Below are 21,890 nucleotides of genomic sequence, written 5' to 3'. Positions count from 1 at the left end.
TTCACACACATACACACACCACTCCAGATACTCTTCAGAGACTGACATCACACATTCATTTGATAAATATTTATAGCTCTGGCTGGAAAGCCCACACCACCACCCATGGATCCCACCCACAGTGGGACTGGCCCTATGTCAGCTTGGCTTGTAAACCTCTCTGAGTGCAGGGCAAGGCGTCCTGGGCAAGAGGCAATAAACACACACTACTTGGTTGAGCCCCTGACTGACAGAATCCTGAAACCAGAAACGAGTCTACATTTCCTGCAGAGTCTGTACGCTTTAGATCTCCATGGGTGCTCGGCCTCGGTGGGAGACAAGCAAGAGGACGAAACGGATTTGGCTTTTGAAAGAGGACTCTTTTTTGAATTGCAGTAAAGAATCTGTGACCAGGTGTCCCCAGAAGACCTCGTTATGCAGCTTCCAAACATTTTCTAGGTCCTGGGCCTCTTTCGGAATGTGATTAAAGTTCTAGGTATTCTCCCCAGAAAAATGCACACAAGCACATACACATGACATTCGGTGCACATAGTAATGTCAGAGACAGGCCTTCGAGAAGCTAAGAGTCCCACAGAGAACGTAAATGAGAGGACAGAAATGCACAGAAATAAGGATAAGACAGCTACGCGTGCTCTGGAGGATTGTGGCGTTTAAGTATTTTGAGAGCTCCTGGGGGAGAGAGATCAAGCTGTAAGGTAAAGAGTCAAGCACAACATGAAGGAGCCCGTCCTAAATGCATTCTGATGTCCTCCAGACATCTGCTGAGGGCCTCTGAGCCTTGATGTCCAAGTGCGGTGGCCTGGACTTCTGAATCCCATGGACCGAGGAGTTCCACGCCCTCTCCAGCATATCTGCTGGTTCCCTGTGGGGACCTCAGTCTCTTGGCCCTCCTACCTCTCAAAATGCTAGCTTCCTCACACACCACTTCTGTCCCCTTAGGACACCCCCTCCCCCAACACAAAATTCAGCCACTCATCTGGTTTGCACAAGAAAAACTCAATCACACCAAGAATTTATACACACAGGTTTCCCAAAATACGGGAGAACGGCTCCTGGGATGCAGTCATATTAAACAGCACCTGGCCTTCTGCCAGCCCTGTGCCCTCTCACCACACTTTTGTCTCTTTCCTCCTCTTTCTCAGAAGCAACTCAAAAAGTTCCTGGGTCTTAGTCCAGCTGAAACCTAGGCCTGGGGTGTGGGTGGGGCGAGGGTTGGTGGCAGAAGAGAACTACCCTATCTCCAAGGATTTCTCAAGGCCTCCTTCCAAAGCACACACACAATCTTTTGCTAAGAGGAAGCCGGCAGTAAAAGTCTCTCCATCCCGTTTGTATTGGTGAATTGAAGAGAACAAAATCCACTCAAGCTAGATTAAGCAAGAAGGGATTTATGACAGGATATTAAGTGTCTTACAGGACTACTAGGAAGAATTTAGAAAAGATTTTAGGTTGAGCTTGCAGTAAAGTCTTCCAAAGAAGATCCTGGCCACCAGGGAAGCCACTTGCTCCAGGATCAGCACTGCTCCTGCTACAAGGCCAGCGGCAAAATGCATAATCCTGGGCCTCCCAGCATCTATGAGACTGTGGCAGGACCCCGGGATGTCTACTCATGCCTGCAGAGAAAGCTCAGTCAGCCTCTCAGCTGCAGTGCCAGCAGAAAGTGCAGGAGCAGCAAAGGGCTGGCCTCTGCCTGGCTCCCCGCTAGATCTCTTTTGCCTCACACCTTGAGGTTTGATCATCCATCCAAGGGAAGACATCTGAGAGTCCATCACAGTCAGGATCCACTGGGCCTACCCAGCAGGTAGGGACTCTTTCCTGAGCACTCATCCTTGTAATTTGGGCCACACACACATGGGTGCCCTACTCCTTGGCCCCAGGCAGAGCCAGGACTGGAATGAGACAATGGGCACCAGAGGCCCAAAGCTGAAAGAGGCACTTCTATGGCTCATGCAAATGCAAGGTCAGCCCCTGGAGTGAGTGTCTCCTTAAATATTTGTGCACTCAGTCCTCTGTTCGCCTCATCGTAGTTCCAGCCACCTCCCAGGAGAGACTAACCTGTACTCCTCCCCCAGGCTTGACAATCTGGAAACAGGTCCTGGCTGGACACCATGGTGAGATTTCCATGTGGAATCACATGGTGCCACCTCCAGCTTGATTCCTAGGCCAGATACCAGAAGAGGCACCAGGCTCTCTGAAAGTCAACCCATCTATGCCAGCTCCCTTAATTTGAGAGTCATTAGTAAACAGATGTACTTTGTACCTCTTAATCCCTTACCCCTATCTTGTCCCTTCTATGGATACAATTAAAAACAAAAAAAACTATAATGATATACTGTTGGCTTCCCAGGTGGCAGAGTGGTAAAGCACCTGCCTGCCAACGCAGGAGATGCAAGAGACACGGATTGGGTCAGGAAGATCTCCTGGAGTAGGAAATGGCAACCCACTCCAATGTTCTTGCCTGGAAAATTCCTTGGAAAGAAGAGTCTGGTGGGCTACAGTCCATGGAGTCGCAAAGAGTCAGATACAACTGAGCACATACACACCCACAATGAATATACACGGGGAATACAGCCAATGTTCTACAATAATGTAAATGGAGTATAGTCTTTGAAAACTGTGAATCCCTATGTTGTACACCTAAAACTTGTATAATTTTGACCCTGAGACCTGACCCCAGGTCCAGCTGGGTGGCCAGCACCATGCTGCACTGCCTCCCTGGCAGAGGCCGACTTTTCAAGGTCCATTTCAGGATACGTCCCAGCACAAATGGAACGCTGGTGTAAAAGGTCCTCTATCCTCCCCATTCCCACCACCGCCCCTGTGAAATGTTAAATGTACAAGGATAACTTTCCTCCCACTTCTTTGCAGCCCCATCCCCTGGAGACCCACCCAGACTGAATCATACACAGGAGGCAGCCAGGGGTGTGGTGGGTGGTATGCTGCCCTGTAAGGGAGACCGAGAGGTTTCCAGCCAAAGGGCCCTGGGTTGGTAGCCCAGCACCACCTCTGTGTAGCACTGGGCAGGGGACACTCTCTCTGAGCCCCTCATTATCTGTAAAATGGGATAAATGATACCCACCTCATAGGGTGGTTAAAGGGACTAAACATGTATGTATACAGTCTTGCCTCTGCATCCGTAGGCAATTGGTTCCAGGAGCTTCCTCGGATGCCAAAATCCACGTATCCTCAAGTTTCTTAAATAAAATGGTGTAGGATAATCAATACAGTCAGTCCTGTGTATCCATGGGGTTTTTATCCATGGATTCATCCAACCAAGGGTTGAGCAATTGGTTGAATCAGAAGCTGCAAAATCCAGCAGATTCAGAGGCCCAATTGTGTATACAAAATCTACGTTGTCAGCCAGGTTGCCTACCCTTTGAAATTCAAAAACACTGGCTTGAATCTCATCTCAGCCTCTGCCAGGGACCAGATCCATTTAGAGATTTATTTCTGCACAAATCAGAATTGTGTCACTTTCCTTCGAAGGCAAAAAGGCTACAGATGGTCTTGGGTTTAAGTACTATTTTCCTCTCTGTAATCCATGAAAATCTCTGAGAACTGTTCCAGGTCCACAGTAATCATTTAGAGGACCAAGAGGCCAAGAGGGGATAGAAAGGAACAGTCTCCTTCTTAAAGCAGAGGCTGAACTCCTCCAAAGCCTCCTATAGAGGACTTCGGGGAGGAGCTGCTCTGTTCTGAGGTTTATGATATAAGAAACAGAAAACCCAACCTGAAGGCCTTAAACACCGGGACGACTTATTGGTTCACAAAATCCAAAGACAGGGTGAGCTCTAGCATGGGTTGTTCAGAGGCTCCCAATATGTGGGGGTCTATACCCCAGTTTGTCCATGAGTCTCTCCCCTCCCTCTTCCCCTCCCCCATCAGCTCTTTCCAAAGTAGCCTTTTCTTGGGGTAGCAAGATGGCTGCTGCCAGTTTCCAGGGTGACACGCTTCCTCATTCACAGCTAATAGATGGATGTGGTTGCATGCCCACTCCTATGCCAACAGGGTTGGGACTGTGTTGATTGATGACTTAGGCCATTTGAAACCTACCCCTGAAACCAAAAGTTGGCTTGACCCTTGACTTAAACCACATGGTGGTTATACATGCTGAGATGGCGAGGCCACCACAGTATCTGCTACAAAACCCCTTTATCAGCGTGGGTGCAGGTATGCTGTGTTGTGTGTGACATGTTTGATATGCCACTGTGTGTAAAGTATGAGTGTGCTATGTGTACGTGATGCGTCTGTGTGAGCTTGTGTGTGAGATGTGTGTCTATAAGTGTAAGGATGCTTAGTAATCATTTTGCAACATATACAAGTCAAATCATGTTGTGCACCTTAAACTTATACATTGTGTGCATGCGTGCTAAGTCACTTTAGTTGTGTCCAACTCTTTGTGACCCTGTAGACTATAGCCAACCAGGGATTCTGTCCATGGGATTCTCCAGGCAAGAATACTTGAATGGGTTGCCATGCCCTCCTCCAAGAGATCCTCCTGACCCAAGGAACAATCCAGGCAGGTTCTTTATCACTAGAGCTACCTGGGAAGACCCAAACTTATACAGTGCTATATGTCAATCATAAGACGCTTTCTCCTAGGAAGAAAAGCTATGACAAACCTAGACAGCATATTAAAAAGCAGAGACATCACTTGTGTGAACAAAGATCCATATAGTCAAAGCCATGGTTTTTCCAGTAGTCATGTACTGGATGTGAGAGTTGAACCATAAAGAAGGCTGAGCGTGGAACAATTGTTGCTTTTGAACTGTGGTGTTGGAGAAGACTCTTGAGAGTCCCTTGGACTGCAAGGAGATCAAACCAGTCAATCCTAAAGGAAATCAACCCTGAATACTCATTGGAAGGACTGACTGCTAAAGCCGAACCTCCAATACTTTGGCCACCTGATGGGAAGAGCCGACTCACTGGAAAAGATCCTGATGCTGGGAAAGATTGAAGGTGGGAGGAGAAGGGGATGAGAGAGGATGAGATGGTTGGATGGCATCATCAACTCAATGAACATGAGTTTGAGCAAACTCTGGGAGACAGTGAAGGACAGGGAAGCCTGGCATGCTGCAGTCTGTGGGGTCACAAAGATCGGACATGACTGAAAGACTGAACAACAAATATGTCAATCATATTTCAATAAAACTGGAAAAGTTTAAAGTGTATGTATGCTATGCAATTGTGTATATATATGTGTGTATGCAAAACGTGTGTGTTGAGAAATCCAAGTGTCCAGGTTAAGTGAAACTCACTCAGTCCTTCAGTTGCTGTCAGTCCAACTCTTTGTGACCCTGACCCCATGGACTATAGCCCACCGGAGTCCTTGGAATTCTCCAGGCAAGAATACTGAAATGGGTTGCCATTTCCTTCTCTGGGGGATCTTCCCCACCCAGGGTCTGAACCCAGGTCTCCTGCATTGCAAGCGGACGCTACCATCTGAGCCACCAGGCAAGTCTAGATTAAGTGTTGCTTCTATTTGGGGCCTGTCACTCTGATCTCTGCCGCTACCATCTTGATGGCCACTAAGGAGCACTACGCTCCCCTTCACCACCCCCCGCTCCACCCAACCCCCCCCACCCCCACCTCCACCCCCCCCTCCCTCGCCCCGCTCCGGGACCCTCTGGCCAATTGTGTACGAAATCCTTTACCCCTAAGTACAGCTGAGAGGTTGGACATTTTGAAAACTATACTAACAAAAAGGAAAAGTAGTCAATTCAGAGAGCATAAGAAATATTCAAAGTTATTTCTGACAATGTCCACCGAGGAGCCAATAATTACCTCCTGTTAACCCCAAGGCGCTGTCTGCCTTTGCTCCTTCCCAGCTCGTGGCTGCGACTGAGACACGTCTAATTCCCTGCTTTGCCGAACAGTCTCCAGGAAACCTGTTCCCGTGCAGCCCAGGCCAAAATTTCCATCTGTGCTCACCATTTCACCTCAGGGCCCTTTCTCCTCCTCCCTCCTCCTTTCTCCTCCTTTCCCCTTTTCCCCATCACTGCGGCCTGGGAGACCGCCCTTCGCAGCAGCAACCGGGCCACAGTGAATCAGCTTCATTATACTCTGTGATAAGAAGCAGCACAGTCTAAACACAGAAATATGGCCTCACGCTCTTCATCAGCACACTTTAGGCTCCCATGAAGGACCGGTGACTTTCGTCACCTTTTCCCCAAGCCCCAGTCTGGGGCGGGTCTAGCTGCCTTGCCTGCTGCCTAGCCAACCTCCCTCATCCCCCGGGCCAGGCCAATCCAGCAGAACCACAACCATAGAACCACAACCATGTGCGGCCCTCTACTGCCCTCTGCTGGGGCTTTGCTTACACAGCCCTGGAATTCACTGCTGCTGCTGCTGCTGCTGCTGCTGCTGCTGCTGCTGCTGCTAAGTCGCTTCAGTCATGTCTGACTCTGTGCGACCCCATAGACGGCAGCCCACCAGGCTCCCCCGTCCCTGGGATTCTCCAGGCAAGAACACTGGAGTGGGTTGCCATTTCCTTCTCCAATGTATGAAAGTGAAAAGTGAAAGTGAAGTCGCTCAGTCGTGTCCGACTCTTAGCGACCCCATTGACTACAGCCCACCAGGCCCTCCGTCCATGGGATTTTCCAGGCAAGAGTACTGGAGTGGGGCAGAAACACGCCCCTTGTAAACCACCACGTGGATAGTTCCGCTTTCGGCAGCACCACAAAAGTCCCGAGAAGAAGCTTAAATCTTGACGGTAGCCTTTTGGACCACTTCGGTTCATGATGGTTCGTAGTGGAAAAAACGGTGACCTTCATCTTAAAGAGATTGCATATTACAAACGAACTGGTGAATATCATCCAACTACACTGCCTAGTGAGAGAAGTGGCATAAGAAGAGCAGCAAAAAAATTTGTCTTCAAAGAAAAGAGGCTGTTTTATGTTGGAAAAGACAGAAAACAGGATCGCTTGGTAATTGTTTCAGAAGAAGAAAAAAATAAAGTCCTAAGAGAATGTCATGAAAATGACACTGGAGCCCATCATGGCATATCCAGAACCCTTACTCTAGTGGAATCCAGTTACTACTGGACTTCTGTGACCAATGATGTCAAACAGTGGGTATATGCTTGTCAGCATTGCCAAGTGGCAAAAAATACAGTTATTCTAGCACCTAAACAGCACCTTCTCAAAGTGGAGAATCCATGGAGTATAGTTACTGTTGATCTGATGGGCCCATTTCATACAAGCAACAGAAGTCATGTATATGCTATAATCATGACAGATTTGTTCACAAAATGGGTTGTGATTTTGCTTCTTTGGGATGTTTCAGCATCAGAAATTTCTAAAGCTAGTATCAACATATTTTTCTTATATGGGCCTCCTCAGAAAATAATAATGGACCAAAGAGATGAATTCATTCATCAGATCAATGTAGAGCTATGTGAATTGTTTGGCACAAAGCAAATTGTTATTTCTCATGCCTCCCAAACAATTAATCCAGCTGAAAGTACACCTAGCACTATCAAAACCTTTCTTTCCAAACATTGTGCGGACTACCCAAACGACTGGGATGACCACCTGCCAGCTGTTTCATTCGCCTTCAATGTCACTCACTTTGAACCTACTAAAAATACACCATATTTTCAAATGTTTAATCGAAATCTTTACATGCCTGAATCTTCAGATATTCATGAAGTGGATGGTGATAATACAAGTATGTTTGCCAAAATTCTAGATGCAATTAAAGAAGCTGATAAAATAATGGAGAATAAGACAACTTTAGTGAGCCAGATGGAGAACAACAATTGTAATGAACTAAATAAAAGCAAAATCATTGTTAAAAAGAAACCGAAGCAACTAAATCCATTTCATCTGAAAGTGGGTAATGAAGTGTTAAGGCAGAGGAAAAACTGGTGGAAGGACGGTCGCTTCCGGTCTGAATGGGTCAGCCCTTGTGTCATAGACTACATTATGGAGAACGGGGCACTGTTCTTTGAGACAGCTCTGGGGCTAGACTTAAACGACCTATCAAGATGTCCCACCTGAAGCCCTATGTCAGAGAATCGGGTGAACAAGATAGTCTCCATCTCTTACCCGGTTCAGTAGTGGCGGATCATGACTATGTTGGAATGCCCGAGCTGCCAGTTGGAGCATACCAAGCAAGTATTCTGGTGGAACATGCGGCTATTGGAGTAGACGACAGTGAGTTACTGACGTCAAGCAAGGATCGTGAACTATTAGAATACAGAAATGCCAAAATCTCTCCATTGATGGAAGATCATAATGCTCTTGAAAAGCAGACTTTTAGTCTCTTGGACTCTTCAAACCAAGTCCTTGAGTACTTAACTTAATAAACACAAAAATTCATTTAAAGTGCTATTTAGAGAATACATCACCTTGAATCTTATCTCTTCCATTCAAAAAGATTACATAGAAAAAGTATCTTGACAAACTCTTAATGACTAAATCCTGAAGGTTTATTTTGTAATTATTTATCTGAAGTTGTTCTTTTGTATATATATATGGATATATATATTTAGGCAAAGGAAGCATGTAATATATGGATATTATTTTTTCTTCTACAAACACAACAGGCAAAGCACGCTTGCTTCTTAGGAAGCAAACTAAATTCCAACTCAAAACTTTGGTATTGTTACCATGTTTTCAGTTTCAATTTTTTAAAAATATTCCCCCCTTTTAAAAACTGTTTGAACTACCTAGAACTGCATTAATAAATATTTATTGAATGTGTTAAATGAAAAAAAAAAAAAGAGTACTGGAGTGGGATGCCATTGCAACCAGGAATCAACTCTTTTAAAAGATGAATCCTCTTTAGTCTGGCTGCTGGAATATAACTAACCAATATTTAACCCACTTATCGCTACTCAAATGCTTAATTAATTTTTTAAAATGTGTATGGGATTTAAAACTCTCACTTCATAGGGCCAGGATGCAAATCGAAAGGGCTTACTTATTCATTCATTCATGATTCAAAAATTGATCACAGGCTACTTGCTAAACTCTGTATTAACCCTAAGGACACAAAAAGGACTAAGAGAGAAACTACCCTAAAAAGGAATAAATAAGATGCTGGGATAGAATATAATAAGGAGAAGCTACTTGCACGAAGAGGAAAACAACACTTCTTTGTTGCAACTTTTGTTCTCCTCCTGCCAATCTCCACATAACAACCAGTGACGATGTTATACCCTGGGAAACTGGAGCATGTCACTTTCCTACTTCAAATCCATTAAGTGCGCTCCTTTATATTGAGGACAAAACCAAGCTCTCCAACAAAATGTGGCCTATCATTCCAACCCCATCTCATGTCCTTCTCTTCTGTGTTTGCTGTGCTCACCACACTGGTCTTTTTTTTTTTTTTTTTAATAGCTTCTTCAAATAAGCCAAGCTGTTTTCTATCTCCCAACCTCTGGATATGTAGCTCTCTCTACCTTGAATGTTTCTGCCTTCATCTCCATGAAGCTAGCGACTTCTTATCCGTCAAATGTCAGCCTAAATGTCACCCACCAGCAAGACCTTCTCTGTTTACCCTGTCCAAAGCATGTCCACTGCTAGTTCTGTATGGTATCAAAATATATTTCAAGCCTTCAATTAATAAAGCAGTTTGATATGAGAATAAATGAATGAAACCAAAGAAACATAAGACATAAACTCTAATGCACAAGGGAATTTACTGTAAAGATGGAAAAGTGAGATTTCAAAATGCTGGGGAAAAGAGGCTAGTGAATAAAAGTGAGTAGTGATGGCACAACTCGTCTGTATACATTGAGACAAAAACACAGCTGGGATCTTATTTCTTATACCCAATTCTGATATATCAAATATGAACTGTAAAAAATAACTCAAAAAATATCCGTAAAAGCATGTTAACTAAATGCTAATCTAAGACAGAGGCTTTTCTAAAAAGACTATGAAATCTAGAAACTATATGGGGAAGAATTAGTCAAGTTCTCTAGGTAGCAATGTAACTTTGGAATGAAAAAAAAAAAGGAAAATAATGACAGAAACTGAAATTTAAATGAAAGGCTAAGTTTCAAAACAGGGAAAACAAATTCAAAGAACTCTTTTCCTTAATTTAGATAGAACTGATATAAATGAATATTTTTAAAAATAGCTCAATAGAAAAGTGTGCAAAGGATAGAAAGAGTTCATAAACAAAGCAAATTCAAAAGATAATAAACATGTGGAAAGATGCTCTAATTCACACATATTTAAAGAAATGCACATCAAAATGGCAAGAAAACTTTTTTTTTTTTCCCTTATCAAACCAGTACAAGACTTTTCAGATGCTGGGAGGGATATGAAGAAACTAATACTCTGGCTTCCCAGGTGGCTGTAGTGTCTACAATCTGCCTGCCAGTGCAGGAGATGCAAGAGCTGTAGGTTTGATCCCTGGGTCAGGAAGATCCCCTGGAGTAGGAAATGGCAACCCACTCCAGTATTCTTGCCTGGAAAATCTCATGGACGGAGGAGCCTGGTGGCTACCATCCGCGGGGGTCACAGAGTTTGACACAACTGAGCACAGGCACACAACACTCTCATTCACTTTTAAGGAATGCTATGCTAAGTCACTTCAGTCGTGTCCGACTCTGTGGGACCCCATAGACGGAAGCCCACCAGGCTCCCCCGTCCCTGGGATTCTCAAGAACACTCAAGAACGGATTCTCCCCCGCCCCAAGAACACTGGAGTGGGTTGCCATTTCCTTCTCCAGTGCATGAAAGTGAAAAGTGAAAGTGAAGTTGCTCAGTCATGTCCGACTCTTAGTGACCCCGTGGACTGCAGCCTACCAGGCTCCTCCATCCATGGGATTTTCCAGGCAAGAGTACTGGAGTGGGGTGCCATTGCCTTCTCCGACTTTTAAGGAAAGGAGGGTGCAAATTGATACAGTTTCTTACTGCAGATAAGTTTGATAAATACCAAAATTTAAAAGGCACATATCCTTTCACATAGCAAAAAATTTAGATATGGTTATACCTGCAAGGAGATCCAGTCCATTCTAAAGGAGATCAGTCCTGGGTGTTGTTTGGAAGGACTGATGCTAAAGCTGAAACTCCAATACTTTGGCCACCTTATGCAAAGAGTTGGCTCATTGGAAAAGACTCTGATGCTGGGAGGGATTGGGGGCAGGAGGAGAAGGGGACGACAGAGGATGAGATGGCTGGATGGCATCACCGACTCGATGGATGTGAGTTTGAGTGAACTCCGGGAGATGGTGATGGACCGGGAGGCCTGGCGTGCTGCAATTCATGGGGTCGCAAAGAGTTGGACATGACTGAGCGACTGAACTGAACTGAACTGGTGTCACTTGTATCTCAATACAACTGGAAGAAAATAAATTATCCATCATTCACATGATGCAATATTCTTTTATTTTTAATTGAAGGATAATTGCTTTACAATATTGCCTTGGTTTCTACCAACCATCATCATGAAACAGCCATGGGTTTACCCATGTCCCCTCCCTCTTGGACATCCCTCCCACCTCCCTCCCCAGATGAAGCAATATTGTGCAGAGATTAACAAGAATATGGGTGTTCTGGACATGCCAATGGGGAAAGACTTTTAATATATTAATTTTTAATATTTTAATTTTTAATTAATAATTACTTTTATTTAATTATTAATTCTCTTTTGTTATTGAAAGCATTCTGTAGAGGAGAATGATCCCTTTTGTATAATTTTTGGCATTGACACATAAGTGGGTAAGTGCATCTTTTTCTGGAAGGAATCATAGGAAACTATGCTTTTTACCTTTGAAGAGAGAAAATGGGATGGGAAGGGAAGGAACAAGATTCTCCATTTTCGTGTTTTCTGGAGTAAAGCTGAAGGACTTGAAAAGTTTCACCTTGGATTTATATTATTTTTTAACACTTTTTAAAAATTTGGCACTCAACTGTTTGTAATGAATTACGGCCTCAGTTCCGAATGCCCCTTTCATTTCGTGTGCTGTGCTAAACAACAGGATCCCTTTAAGCATTTCTCCTTTAAAGTGAGCAGGATGTGAAAACTTTCTTAATTGAGTGCACTGGAGGGATGCCGCAGGAGAGAGTAGGCTTTCCTGTCATTTCCAGGGTTGGAGGTGGGTGTGGGGACTAGAGCCTGCCCAGCCATGGCCCAGAGCACTGTCCCTCTGCAGCCCTGCAGCCTTAGCCTATGTAGAATAACCTTCCCTTAAAACTCAAAAACTTGAGCCCCGCCACATATTCTAAAGGGCTCCTCCCTAAGCCAGGGCCCCAGACCATCCACCCTCGTGACACATGCCCCCTCCTGCGTTCCAGGAGGTAGGAAAGCTTGTCCAGTGAGGCCAGAACAGCTCTGGCCTGCCCCAGTCAGCCAACTTCTCTGCCCTCCCATCGCAGAGCCGTACTGCTATGGACTGAATTTCCTCCCGCCTAAAATTCACATACATAGTTCTAACCCCCAGTGGGATGGTAGGTGGAAATGGGGCCTGTCCCCAATAAGAGCTCCTTTGTGAAGCAGTGAGTGCCCCTTCCTGAGAGGCTTGACAAAAGCTGAAGAGTCATGGATCAGGGATGTTAGAGAAATTATTCCTACATGAGGAAGAAACTGGGACTAGAAGATCTTTAATCTAGATAAAAAAGCATCTTTCTTTCTTGTTTTTGTTTGTTTGTTTGTTTGTTTTGAGTATAACTGCCTTACAATGTTGTATTAGTTTCTGCTGCACCACAATGTGAATCAGCGGTAAGTATAGATACATCCCTTCCCTCTTGAGTCTCCCTCCCACCCCACCCCTCCAAAAAAGTATATTTTAACAGAAGTAACATTCATCTAGAGACAGAAAAACCTGGGTTCACATTCTGGCTCCTCCACTTACAAGCTGTGTGATCTTGGATAACCAATTTAACTTTTTGAGCCTCAGTTCCTTGATTTATAAAATAGCAATAATTGTTCCCAATTTGTAAGGTTGTCATCTGGATTAGATGTTAACAGACACAAAGTGGCTTGGACAGTATCTGACCTAATATCAACATTCAGAGGTCCAACTCTAGGATTCTCTAACCCCAGGGTGTCTCAGCAGCAGTTCTCGGAGTGTGGTCCCTGGACCAAGAACACAAGCATCAGGAACTCATTAGAAATGCAAGCTCTCCATCCCACCTCACACCTACTGAGTCAGAAACTGGGATTGGGCCCCAGAAATCTAAGGTTTAACTAGCTCTCCAGGTGATGCTTATTACACTAAAGACTGTGAACGACTTTGAAAAGCAGTTCTCTAAGCAACAGTCTTGTCTCTGAAACATAAGAATGGGAAATCTCTCCAAAACTTGAAAAGTTCTCTTTTTTCCACCATAAAATAAAATTAGTGCTGAAATCTTGATCCAAATGACTTTTAAAAGGCAATTGCCTTTGTAAGCAGGTTTCGCAGGCAGGAGTCATCTGCATTCTGGAGTAAACATGTCAGTATGACCTGGGCTTGGCAAGCATGCCCTCAGCCAAAAAGCACTGATCAATTGACTTACTTTGGTTACACCATGTAAACCAGTAATTTGACCAATCATGAACTACACAGTTGAGCTGATTTTCCACACTCATAAAGGGGGTAAGTCAGCAGAATAGTTGGAAAAGAATTTCTTAAACTGTGATGCTTCTCTAGATGGGAAGTCACCTCGAGGGTAAGTAACAAGAATTCTCAGTGGAGTGCACATTAACTTTTTCTCTGCCTGAACAAGTCCCAGAATTCAGTGATGTGTTTATCATATACATAAACCTGGACAAAGAATCAGGTTAAAGTAATTTTTAAACAGTTCTGACTCGATGGACGTGAGTCTGGGTGAACTCCGGGAGTTGGTGATGGACAGGGAGGCCTGGCGTGCTGCGATTCATGGGGTCGCAAAGAGTCGGACACGACTGAGCAACTGAACTGAACTGAAACTCATTTTATAAACAGAGGGGATCTTTTAATATACAGAACCTAGAATAATTCCATCAAAATAATCCATTTTTTCTTGAATTTGAAATGTTTCTCACGATTTTTAGGAATGAATGCAAAGATAAGTATTCACTTTTCAAAGTTCTGAGACTATCTTGAGAATTTTGTTTAAACAGTCAGGCAGAAAGCTTCATCTACACAAAGCAATAGCACCCAAATTCCTTGGGCACATTTGCTTTTGAAAGGAATATCCTTTACTGTGCATCCAACTGTGGCTTTTACCAAGCAGTTTAAAATCTATTTATGTACTGAGAACGTCTAGGCTCCTTAAGCTGGGAGAGGGGAGTATTCAAAAAGTATTCTGACCTTGAGGAAAGGAAGAGTTGGAGGGGAGAAAAGACTGCATTCAAAATAGGTATTTTAGGGACTTCCCTGGGGGTCCCGGGGTTAAGACTGTGCTTCCAATGCAGAGGGATGACTGGTTTGCTCCCTGGTTGGGTAATTAAGATCTCACCTGCCACTCAAACAAAATTGGTATTTTAGCCTCTTTCCATGCTGACACTGCTCTCACAAACATGGTGAATGTTTCTAAAACCCACCAGACTTTCTATAAGAAGTGTGGCAAGCACCAACCGCATGAAGTGACACACGCCAGGAAGGGCAAGGATTCTCTGCCTGCCTAGGAAAAGCGGCATTATGCCAGGAAGCAGAGTGACTACAGCGGCGAGACTAAGCCGATTTTCCGGAAAAAGGCTAAAACTACAAAGAAGATTGTGCTGCAGCTCGAACGCACGAAGCCCAACTACAAGAGAATCTTGGCTAAAAAGAGGTACAAGCATTTTGAGCTGGGAGGAGATAAGAAGAGAAAGAGGCAAATGATCCCGTTCTGAGCTTCACAGTTTTATTATGAAGACAGTAGAAGTTTGAGATTGTTTACCTAAAAAAAAAAATATATATACTGTGATATACTGACATGGAGAACAGACTTGTGGTTGCCAAGGGGGAGAGGATTGGGGGGCAGATGGAGGGGAAGTTGGGATTAGCAGATGCAAGCTATTATATATAGGATGGATAAACACAAGTCCTACTGCATAACACAGGGCACTATATTCAATATCCTGTGATAAACCTTAATGGAAAAGAATATTAAAAAAAGAATATATATATATGTGTGTATAAATTAGCAAAACATTGTAAATCAACTATACTTCAATTTTTCTAATGTAAAAAAATAAATTAGTATACTGTGATACATACTTTTTTCCAAAAAGAAAGGAGGAGAATGGGGCAACAGAGGATGAGATGGATGGATGGCATCACTGACTCAATGGACATGAGTTTAAGCAAACTCCGGGAGACAGTGAAGGACAGGGAGGCCTGGCATGCTGCAGTCCGTGGGGTCACAAAGAGTTGGACAGGACTTAGCGACTGAACAACAAAACTGAATATAGTTCAATGCCAAGCTATTTTTGGAGACAATAAGACAAATAGAAAGGAGAGAGTTTCTTGAATGATGCTAGAAAGGAAGGCTTCTTGGAGGAGATGGGACATGAAATAAAATGTATATTTTAAGGCAGGCAAGAACATTTAAACAAAATTCTGCCTTTCTGTTCCATTTGGGCCTCTTCCCTTCCTCCCTAATGTGCAGTGTGGGTCTATCTGCATTACAAGTTAACCAGAGCTCCTCAAAGATGGAAATTCCTACTCGAACTTAAACATCAATTTTTTTTCTTCTTTCTTCTGATGCTAGCAACATAACTTCCCAAAAGATTCACATTCCTTCCCAAGTCTGTAGGCAGTCGTAGGAACTTACTGCTCAATTTGTACATGTTTACCTGGACTATGTATTTTTGGTGAATGTTATATATCAGTCTATCATTTTGATGTACGATCCTTTGTCTCAAGAATGTATATGACCTTGCCTTCAACTTCTAACAGGTCTCAGAGCTTCTGAGAGTCTGTCTCCTGGGTTCTAATCCTCAGTTTGGCCCAAATAAAATCCTCTTTTTTCTTCTTAATGTGACTTTTAATTGAATATTTGTCAACATACACATAATGAATGTCAAAGAACTGGTAAGTTTTAATGCTGGGATGTGGGCGTCCCTTGTAGCTCAGCAGTAATGAATCTGCCTGCCAATGCAGGAGACTCAAATTCAGTTCCTGGGTCATGAAGATCCCCTGCAGAAGGAAACAGCAACCCACTCCAGTCTTCTTGCCTGGGAAATCCAAGGAACCGAGGAGCCTGAAAGGCTACAGTCCATGGGGTCAGACACGATTTAGCAACTAAAGAACAACAATGCTGGGATGTACTCACTTGTCACTGGCCGTTAAAGAGTGTTATTCTTGCCATTAAGATTTTGCTTGAAATGGTTCCCACATTCTGCCTATTCAAATCCTACCCATTTCAAAGTCCATCTTCTTTTCTTCTTTCAACAAGAATCTATAACGTCCTTAAAATAAGAAGGGACCTTGTGCTTCTTACCTTTGGGGACAATAAGAAGAGAAGATCTGAAGTAGAAAACCCCAAGGGATAGAGCATATGGTTGTGGTTTCCAAAGTAGAGTCACATGCATGTTGGCCCATCACTTTATACCTCATCTTATTTCCACACTGATCCCAGGAGAGAGATATGACCACCCACCTTGGCCTCCATACCTTTGACAGATTACTGTACCCATGTCATAAAGCTGTTCTGAAGATTAAAGGAGTTTTGGCATTTCAAGTAATGGAACAAGCAAACATTCAGTACCTCTTAGTTACTACTATTTAATTTCTAGTAGGGGAAGTACTCCAGTGTTCTTGCCTGGAGAATCCCAGGGACAGGGGAGCCTGGTGGGCTGCCGTCTATGGGGTCACACAGAGTCGGACATGACTGAAGCAACTTAGCAGCAGCAGGGGAAGTAAGGGCCAATCAATCAAAAATATTAAGTAACTTGCCCAGTCATGCCAGGGATACCACACACTTACGGATAATTCCTATGCTAATGTCTTGCCTTGAGAATTCCCAGACCAAGACGAAAATGTCAGATACTCAATCTACCTGATATATAGACTCTGTGGTTGCAACTTCTTGAGGGAGATTCTCCCACCCCTCTCCCACTACCAACTGCAAATTTTATACCCTGAGACCAGACTGTTATCTGTATTGGTGGGATTTTTTTCCCTACCCTCTTTTACTTAGAGAATAGCCTCTTAAGGATTCTAGCATAAGCCCCAAACCTCTAATTCTCTCTCTCTGTGAGCATTAAAACTCAATGCCTTGAAGTAATGGGAAACAATCCTACTTTTACCCACCACTATCTGGGTAGTCTTAGTATGGGCTTTAGTTTCTGTCATTCAGATCAGTAGATCTCTCAGCTGTGCATTTACAAGGACATGCCATACTATAATGTTCTCATTGCTTTTTTTTTTTTTAATTCAGTATATCCAGGTTATCTAGCAGCATATTAAACATGTCTAGCAGAAGGATTTTCTGGTTATTTTAGTTTGCCAGAACTAAGATTTCTATCATAGTTTTTCTTTTTTACTGACAATGAAATTATTAATAGTTCTGTTGATCTTTACATTCCCAGTTCTTATCTAAAGGAGCATTTTATATAGTTTTAAATTCCTGAAAATAGGCTCATGTTTTAGAGATGAAAGTTTATTAAAAACCTAGAGGTGGGGGAATAATAAGGGGGAAAAAAAAACCTAAAGGAAACTGTGACATAGATCATAAAACAACTGCCCAGAAAAATGTAATGACAAACTATAAGCCTAAAAAGTTTTACTAATGATCAGGTGTCCCACTACTACAGAAACAAGCCTTATTTTTAAAAATGACAAGGAAAAGCACAATTTAAAAATTCTCCTGGGAACTTCCCTCATGGTCCAGTGGTGAAGACTTGACCTTCCAAAGCAAGGGGCATGGGTTCAATCCCTGGTCAGGGAAATGAGATCCCACATGCCTCATGGCCAAAAATACCAAAACATAAAACAGAAACAATTGTAACAAATTCAATGAAGACTTTAAAAATGGTCCTCATAAAAAATAATCTTTAAAAAATAAAAATTCACCTGCAAAGACATATCCTATGATATGCTCTGTTAAGGCCTGCATTGTGTCTTCCTGTAATTCAGATGTTGTAATCCTAACCCCCAGTGCCACAGAATTTGACTTATTTGGAATTAGATCTTGAAAGAGGTAATTAAGTTAAAATGAGGTCACCAGGGTTAGTCCTAATCCAATTATGACTGGCCTCCTTAAAAGAAGAAAAAATTAGGGCACACACACCCAAGGGACGGCCAGGTGGAGACAGAGGGAGAAGACACCACATACAACCCAAAGAGAGAAGAATCCTCAGAAGAAACCAGCCCTGCAGACACCTTGATCTTGGACTTTGAGCCTCCAGAATTATGAGAAAATAAATTTCTGTTGTTTAAGTCACCAGGCCTGTGGTACTTTCTTGTGGCAGCCCTAGCAAATGAATGCAATTCCTATTCTTTCTTAATAATATATACAAACTACTTAAAATATATACCCCTTTGTGTCCTGCTATTTAGGGGGCAGGGTGGAAGGGAGAGTCAAGAGGGAAGGGATGTATGTATACATACAGCTGATTCACTTTGTTGTACAGCAGAGACTAATACAATGTTGTAAAACAATCATACTCCCATAATAGAAAATATAAATAAATAAAAGATATCTAATTTGAGATCTCAAATATTCTTTACCAAAAGATCAAATATTTCAATTAGTACTATATTTGATCAACATGTAAAACAGCTCACTCTTCAGAATGGTTAAATATACATGTTTACCAACACTACAACCAACCACAGAAAGAATCAACATCAGAAAGCTGAAGAATCTTAGCAATCTATTTGGAATACGTACTCAACAAAACCTACACTGACCAAATACACTAACTACTTTACCTTGATCTGGGCCACTCAAGCCCAATGTGGAGCACAGCATTTGTGAACGGACTTTGCACACTCATGTCAGCTGAAGCAAAATCTCTGTACTCACTACCAAACTAGATCTGCAGCTTAAAAACGTCTAATTTTAGGCTTCCCTGGTGGTTCAGTGGTTATGAATCCTCCTGCCAGTACAGGGGACTCGGGCTCAATCCCCGATCTGGGAAGACCGCCCCCCCACCCCGCCCCCATGGCACAGAGCAACTAATCTCAAGCGACACAATTACTAAGCCAGGGCTCCAAAGCCCGTGAGCCACAACTACTGAAGCCCTCGGGCCCAGAGCCGGCTCCACAACTAGAGAAGCCACCACAGTGAGAAGCCCTGCACACAGCAATGAAGACTCACCACAGCCAATATATAAATAAATACATCTTTTAAAAAAAGTTGAATTTCACCCATGTCTGCTATGGTTAGGGGAAAACAAAAGGCTGCCTGTCACTCTCTGTATCAAGTCCCAATGGTTGCCTCATGATTTTCTCTCCTTCTAGTCTTCTAATTCCTTACAGAACTTCTTCCCCTACCTGCCTACTGCATATGCTACAGTTCCTCATAGCTTGGGCTGGGCCCTCCCTTGTCACTCTACATTCTCACTTGAGTTTATCTCAACCTGTCCCATAATTTTAAATTTCATCTATATGCTAGGAGCTTTCAGACTTATTTCTCCAGTTCTTAGAAACTCTCTTCTAAGCTCCAGACCTGTATATTCAATAGCCTGTCTGATATCTGTCTCAGAGATGTCAGAGACAGGGCAGGCAACACACCTGAAACCCTACTAGGGATCTGCACTTGCCCAAATGTGCTCCTCCACTAATCATATGTATCTTGGAAAATGGCACCTCATTCACTCAGTTGTCCATGCCAGAAACCTGGAAGTGCTTCCTGACACTACTTTTTCAATGACCCTTGTATCCAGTTCATTAGCAAAAGAAGTGAAAGTGAAAGTCACTCAGTCGTGTCCAACTCTTTGCGACCCCATGGACTATACAGTCCATGGAATTCTCCAGGCCGGAACACTGGAGTGGGTGGCCTTTCCCTTCTCCAGGGGATCTTCCCAACCCAGGGATCAAACCCAGATCTCCTATACTTCTGGCAGATTCTTTACCAGCTGAACCACAAGATTACACACACACACAGACACACACATACACATGTGGAAATGGAGAAAAGTGAAGAGATTATATTTATATATATCTACCACCACCTGCCTGTTTGCCTGCTAAGTCACTTCAGTCATGTCCAGCTCTTTGCAACTCTAAGGATGACAGCCCACCAGGCTCCTATATCCACAGGATTCTCCAGGCAAGAACACTGGAGTGGGTTGCCACGCCTTTCTCCAGGGCATCTTCCCTACTAGCGTCTCTTATGTCTCCTGCATTGGCAGGTGGGTTCTTTACCACTAACGCCACCTCCATCACCTTAAACCTATTCCTAGCTATTTATCATGTTACTCGGACAGTAGTTTTCTATGTATTCTACCCACATCCTCTCAAGCACTATCTAATCCATTCTCCACAAGGTAGCCAAGACAATCTTTAAAACCACAAAACAATTCTCTTTCATAGACACCTATTCAATGATACATATACATCACTTCAAACTTTCAGTTACATTGCACCTAAGATAAAATCCAAACTCCTTAACCTACTTTATGTCAAAAGAAGTCTCATGGACACATGCATTAGAAAAAGGATTTCCTTAGAAAAATACTTGCAAAACTTTACAAGTGAGTTAAGGCTTTAGTAGGACTGGTTCATCAAACACTCTTCCCCGCACCCAAGGTTATAAGGTTTACAGTCAGCTGATTCATGACTGAAGAGCAGTTTTCTCATACGACTTCGATATTCCCCCAAATTCTTGCGTATTTTCAGACTTGCAAAAGTCAGCCACGCAAACGTCATTAATTGAGTTGTTTTTGTTAGGGAATCAATAACATGGGAAACATTGAAGGTTTCATTCACTTTGGAGACCTACAGAGAGTGTGACACAGATTTTGTTTGGTTACCTCAGAGTGCAGCTGTTTTGTTTTTTTCTAACTGTGACATCTATACTTACATGGAAACAGGGCAAGGCACCAGTTTTGCTTTACATGGGCATGACTGGGCTATTTCTTATGTCTTCAAGCCTCAACTTATGCTACTCTCCCCATCACTTTTTACATTCCAGCATACTGGAATTCCAGCAATATGACTTTCAGGTTCACAAAGCTCTTCCCCAGAATACTGTCCCTTCTGTCTCGCATACACTCCACGTGAGCCTTTACCTAGCCAAATTTTACTCTTCTTCCCAGTGGCAACCTAAATATCACTTCCTTCAAATTCCACTCTAAATCAGGCTCTCATGTTATTCAATGATAGTGTTCTGCACTGTCAGTTAGGATGCTGTTGATTGCCAGTAACTGAAACACCAACTCAAATGTGTTGCTAGGGTCTTTAAGGCCAGGAGGGTTTGGGCAAGAATAATAACATTCATCACTAAGTTTACTTTTGTCTAATGCTCACTTTATAAACCATAAAATGTATTAAACAGTATTTCCTGAAAATACAATGCAGAATCCACTAACCGTATGCGCCTATTGAACACTTGAAACTAAGGAATGGCTAATGCAACTAAGGAACTGAACTTTAAATTTTGTTTATTTTTAATTAACTTAAAATTTTAACTTTAAACTGATAATTCATTCAGTTACTGGAAAACTTATAAATTTGTTTGGAAAATTCAAGTATGTGGATCATTTTTTTTTTTGGCTGTGCTGTGGGGCTTGCAGGATCTTAGTTCTCTGACCAGAGATTGAATCGGGGCCCCAGCAAAGAAAACATCAAGTCTTAACCACTGGACTGCCATGGAATTCCCTGGATCTATTTTCTTTTCAATGCCAAATTTTATGAAATTTAAGTACAGGTCCAATAGTTCCAATTAAAATTAAGCAACTGAATTAAGTATATAAGTGTAAAATACATACTGCATTTACAAGACTTACTATGAAAAATAATGTGAACTATCTCAATTTTATATTGATTATACATTGAAGCTATATTTTTTATATATTGGGTAAAACAGTATTATTAAACT

At 42.8% G+C, this 21,890-nt stretch overlaps 1 pseudogene; it reads left to right on the top strand.

The window, feature by feature from the left end:
- Positions 1-14,436: 14,436 nt before the first annotated feature.
- On the top strand, positions 14,437-14,751 carry LOC109568822 (large ribosomal subunit protein eL42-like; annotated as a pseudogene).
- The last annotated feature ends 7,139 nt before the right edge of the window (positions 14,752-21,890 follow it).

This window comes from Bos indicus, chromosome 15 (assembly GCF_029378745.1).
Source record: "Bos indicus isolate NIAB-ARS_2022 breed Sahiwal x Tharparkar chromosome 15, NIAB-ARS_B.indTharparkar_mat_pri_1.0, whole genome shotgun sequence".
Taxonomy (NCBI): domain Eukaryota; kingdom Metazoa; phylum Chordata; class Mammalia; order Artiodactyla; family Bovidae; genus Bos; species Bos indicus.
This window is presented reverse-complemented; position numbering and strand designations above follow the sequence as displayed.